Raw genomic sequence first — 6,028 nt, forward strand, 5'->3', positions numbered from 1 at the left:
TACTCATGTCGAGTTTGGTCCCCAAGGACTTTTGTAAGGACTGCAAAAAACGTGAAGTGAATCTACTATCCCTATCGGAGATGATGGATATTGGTACTCTATGCAATCGTCCAATCTCCTTGATGTACGTCCTTTTTAGATTCTCCATCTTGTCGGTCTCTTCTGTTGGTAGGATGTGTGCGGATTTGGTTAATCTATATATGATCACCCAGATGATGTCAAGTCCACCCATTGTCTTGGGCAACTTGGTTATGAAGTCCATGTGTATCCGCTCCTACCTCCACTTGGGTATATCCAGTTTCTGAAGCAAACCCGAGGGATTTTGGTATTCTACCTTTACCTTAGCATAATTCAGGGACTTGTGCACATAGGTAGCGATCTCTGCCTTCATGTTTGGCCACCAATAAAGTTTCTTAACATCCAAACACATCTTATTTGAGCCAGGATGAACGAAGTATTTGGTCTTGTGAGCCTCATTCATGACTTCATCTCAGTACCCACCGAATCTCGGTATCCAGATTCGATCCATGAGTTAACGAGCTTCGTCATACTTGACTTCAAGGTTTTTATCCATTCCTCGCAAAGCCTCGCCTGCGAGGTTCTCGGGTTTCAAGGCTTTTATATGCGCCTCCTTGATCTGTGTGGTCAAGTGTGAATGCATAGTTATGGTCAATGATTTTACTTGGAGGCCCAAGTATTCTTTTCGACTTAGGGTGTCTGCTACTACGTTGGCCTTGCCCGAATGATAACGAATTTCACATTCTTACTCATTTATCTGTTCAACCCATCGTCGTTGTCTCATGTTGAGCTCCTTTTGATTGAGGATGTGTTGTAGACTCTTATGTTCGGTGAAGATAGTGCATTTGGTACCGTGCAGGTAGTGTCTCCAGATTTTCAAGGTGAGTACCACTGCTCCTAGTTCGAGGTCATTTATGGTGTAGTAGACCTCATGAGTCTTGAGTTGTCTTGAGGCATAGGTGATGACCTTTCCTCTTTGCATAACCACACATCCTAGGACCCCCTTGGATGCATCACCATAGACCACAAAGTCTTCGGTCCCTTCTGCGAGGGATTTGGAGCGTTGCACAGGGCTTGCTTAAGTGTTTGCAAGGCTTTGCAATCTTAACGAAGTTTTTTATGAATCTTCGGTAGTGTGACAACCCAAAATCTATTCCCGTTACAAATCCCATTTTCACTAACGGAATGCGTTAACGTACGTTATTTATGTAATATTTGGAATCGTTAATATCCGAATATCTAATTATATGCATGTCCTAATATCATTATAAGTAATATAACTCATACATGTTAATCTAGTTTAAACTAATAGAGTTGTATTACCGTTACAACCACTTCACCCGGGTAAAAAGTTTTAACCCCGTTAAACTTTAGCATCGGGTAGCCGTGTATCGGGTACAATGCCCGAGACATATAAAAACACATGAACTCTACAATTGAACTCTTTTACCACTATTACACCTCTCTCTCACTACTTTCTCTCTCTAGACCTGAAATCGACTCAAAATCCGTGTATTTCTGACTTCCAAACGTAAGGATTCATCCCCTAACTTAATATAGTCATACTTTACTGCTTTTAGAGTCCAAAATCATGAGAATCAAGGACCATAAAGGAGTTTACGGCCTAAGAAGCCCCTTAGGCCGCAAACCCCCAAAATCACACCAAAAGCCTTGTTTTTCCTTCTTTTAAGCTTATGGACTAGTTAAGGCATAAACCTAGGGGACTTTGGACACTAAAACACAAGGAATTAGAGCCTAAAAAGGAGTTTACGGCCCAAGCACATGCTTAGGCCGTAAACACCTCAAACACCCCAAAAACACTTGTTTAAAGTCCCTAAAACTCTTCTAAGGTGTTTGGTAAATTGGACTTGACTCTAAGGAACACTTAAATGCATCAAACAACTCCATTTGAGAACAAAATGAGGAGTTTACGGCCTAGCTTAAGCTTGGGCCGTAAACACCCAAAAATTAGTGTCAAACAAGTCCCTAAACTACCCTAGTGCATGTAAGGATTTTAGCTAAGGCCTTTGGAAGTGTGTTGTACAAATAAACTTCACATTTGGGCACAAAATGAAGAGTTTACGGCCAAGGATATTCTTAGGCCGTAAACTCCCCAAAAACATATGCCAAATTGTCCCAAACTCAGTATATGGCCTTCTAGGATTTATCTAAGGTGTATGAGACTTTGTTGTACAAATAAAACATACATCTTGAAGGGTTTACAAGAGTTTACGGCCCAAGAACAAGTCTTGGCCGTAAACTCCCCAAAAAATGTCACAAATTATGATGTTAAAGCCCCTAAAATGGTCCAAGACACATACCACTAAATCAAGGAAGTGAAACAAGACCCTAAACATGCACTTTGGAGAGCCACTAGAGTTTACGGCCAAGCCTAAGGGGTTTACGGCCGTAAACTCCCAAAGGATGGCTTTTGGGCCATAAACTCCAAAAGAGTGAACTCTTAAACCCTCTCGTAAATCATTCATGACTTTGTACCACTCCCGGGAACCCCTTCTAGGCCTTAAAACCCCGAAAACGATCCTAGAATGTCCAAATACTATAATGAAAGGCATAAGATGATTAAATTCTTCTAAAATACATATTTCATAGGACATTAGGGTCCTAGGAGGTGCTCAAGTGGTTATTGGGTACCAAACGCTCTATCGACACATTTACCCGATTTACCCGAATTCCGCGATTTCAGGTGAGTTCATACCCCTTAATGAACCTTTCAAATGTTTTATATGTTTTAGGGGGGAGATACAAGTTGAATATACATGTTTATGAAACGTTATACAAAACTATTTTTCAGATTTCAGAGTTAATCACATGTGATTCCCAATCTGTAGTTCAAATCACATGTGATTTATCACTATGCTTTATAACTAAGTCAATTGTTTTCAAAACTATCTTGGATTAACAAACAAGTTTTAAATATTCCTTTTGTACAATACTTTTATTAAATAAAACTCTATATGGGAAGGTAATCATACTAATATATTTATATAAGTAAGACTTGAAAGATTTAGGACCGATAGCTCGCCTTATTTCCTGTTTCTTGTTTGATTGTGGACTTAGGGTAGTAGTTATCCATCCGATGGTCATTGAATTCTTAATTATATAACTCATATATCAGTACAGATTATGAGTATTTCTTAATTCATTAATTACCTGAATCACTACTTGACTAGAACCACATACACTAAATTAACTATAATGGGTATAGTTAAGGACTCTATCTCTAGTTTCCACTATTACTCTACACTGCTATAACTCTCTATACTATGAAGCAATACACTAATAATAGAATACAATACAAGTTATACGAAAGATTACTACACTATAATACAAGAGAATGCACTAATCATGAGATAACTCACTAATCCACTACGGGATACTCTATACGCTATTCACTATGCCCGAAGTTTTCCGACAGGAAGACGACACTATATGTATAGATCTATACGGGGCAGACGCTATTACATCCCGACTGATAACTTCAGTCTGAGCCGCTCAGGCCCAGGGATGCTGTTACTCTATTACACTATGCATGACTGGGAAGGTCATGGGGATTCGCTATTACTCACACTATTGGGAATATACTAAGAAAGACACTATAACCGCACTATAATACTAAAAGAAAGATGAAGCAATATCCCGAAGTAAATCAGTACCCTATACTAAAGGATGCTGCACCACTATTATATACTCTAAGAAAAATTCACTATAATACATTACTTAATGTTCTGGAAAATATGGGATTTTCTAGGTTTCACCACTATTTATGATTCCAAACTTCAGTTTTCATACTAATGAATCTAATACTTTTATACAAGTACTCACACTAAAAACTCTTATGAACTCACCAGCTTTATGCTGATATTCTTTTCAAAATAACTTGTATCTTCAGGTCAAAGATAGACAGGTACAGCAACAACATTTTGGAGAAGATGGAGGATACAAGACCCATCTCTTATTTTTGTTTACTTTTGGTGTTTGTCAAACTTTACAAAACACACTTGTAAATATACTTACTATATGAAGGAAATGGTTGTATGATTCTTGCTTTTACTATTATACAATTGTGATGATACTGTACACTACGTCATCCACACCGAAACGTATTCCGCCGTTATCGGTTTTGGGGTGTGACAGGTAGTAGCCAGCAAGGCCCAAAAGATGGAGTACCTCCGTCGCTGTTCTTTGAGTTGCCCAATTATCAATCGCCTTGACTTTGTAGGGGTCCACGTGTATCCCTTCCTCACCGACTATGTACCCAAAGAATTCTACTCTTCGAATCCACAACTTACATTTCGAAAAGTTTACTTATAACTTTTCTGTCATTAACGTCTCCAATACCTGCCGTAGGTGCTGACTATGTTCCTCCTTGCTTCGTGAATATATTAGTATATCATTAATGAACACTATCATGAATTTATCTAAGAAAGGTCGGCACACATGGTTCATTAGGTCCATGAACACTACAGGAGCGTTATAGAAGCCAAAGGGCATCACTACCAACCCGTAGTGACCATACCAAATTCTGAATGTTGTCTTTGGAATATCTTCCTCATGAATTCAGAACTGATGGTACCATGAGCTTAGATCAATATTTGAGAAGTAGCTCGATCCTTGCAGTTAATCAAATAAGTCGTCAATTCGAGGTGGGGGATAACGTTTCTTGATAGTGACCTTGTTAAGTTCTCAATATTCTATGCACATGAAGAAACATCCATCCTTCTTTTTCAAAAACAATACCAGTACTCCCCAAGGTGAGAAACTCGGTCGGATAAATCCTTTGCTCTTCAGTTCATTCAATTGGCTGGACAGTTCTTGCATTTCAGCTGGTGCAAAGAAGTATGTGGATTTAGCTATGGGGATGGCTCTAGAACTTAAGTCGGTTCTGAACTCGACCTAATGTAAAGGGTTATTTCCGAAAGGTCTTCTGGGAATACATTTGGAAAGTTATATACTTCGGGAATATCCTTGATGTCTTTCACCTATCGGTTCTCATCTACCACATGGGCTAAGAAGGCATGATATTCCTTACGTATATACTTATGAGCCTTAATGTAAGAGATTATTTGTAGATTCATTTCGGGTTTATCGCCGTAAATGGCGAGGGTTTCGCTACTTGGTAGGTTAAGGTGAATGGCCTTTTCGTAACACAAAATATCAGCATGGTGAGGATTTAAACAATCCATGCCAATGAAAACGTTAAAACTTCCTATTGTGACCGACACTAGGTCGATTTGGAAGGAATGGTTGTTTAGATTTGGAGTGCATACTATGTATATATCTTTAGTGCTTTCTGTCTTTCCATTGGCCATTTCTATAGTGAATCTTTTGTTCGACGATTGGGGTTCCTATTTGAGTAAGTGTTTGAACTGGTGGGCAATAAAACTCTTCTCCGCGCCACTATTGAAAAGTATGCATGCGTATAAGTTATTTAGGAGAAACGTACCGGTAACCATGGTGGGATCCCTCATGGCTTCCACATGCCCCATCGTTAGCACTATTCCCATGCCTCCACCATTTTTATTCTATGCCTTTGGGCAATCTTTCTTGAAAAGCCACGTCTTGCCTCAACTGTTGTAACATCCCAAAATACGACCCAAAAAGTTTTGTTTAATAATTACTAAAACCATCATATCAATATTATAAAATAAAACCCTTGCGTCAATATTTCAAAACCATAACAAAGTATCATGAGAAAACTGTATCAAGACTGTATCAAATCATATTTATGAAAAGCTAAATCAAATCCCAGGACAAACTGAAGCTGTGGTGTGTGCGATGCAACCGTCCCGAACTCTACCCTTTAGTTGCGGAAGTACCTGAAACCAAAACTAAAACTGTAAGAACAAAGGTTAGTGAGCTCCCCCAAACTACCACATACCATACCATAACGTATAACATATACTGGGCCTTGCCCACTGCCTCGGACTGGAGTCCGGAAACTGCATCAGACCGAAGTCTGGAAACCGCATCGGATCGAAGTCTGGAACTA

Source organism: Lactuca saligna, chromosome 3 (genome assembly GCF_052625555.1).
Source record: "Lactuca saligna cultivar CGN05327 chromosome 3, ASM5262555v1, whole genome shotgun sequence".
Lineage (NCBI taxonomy): Eukaryota > Viridiplantae > Streptophyta > Magnoliopsida > Asterales > Asteraceae > Lactuca > Lactuca saligna.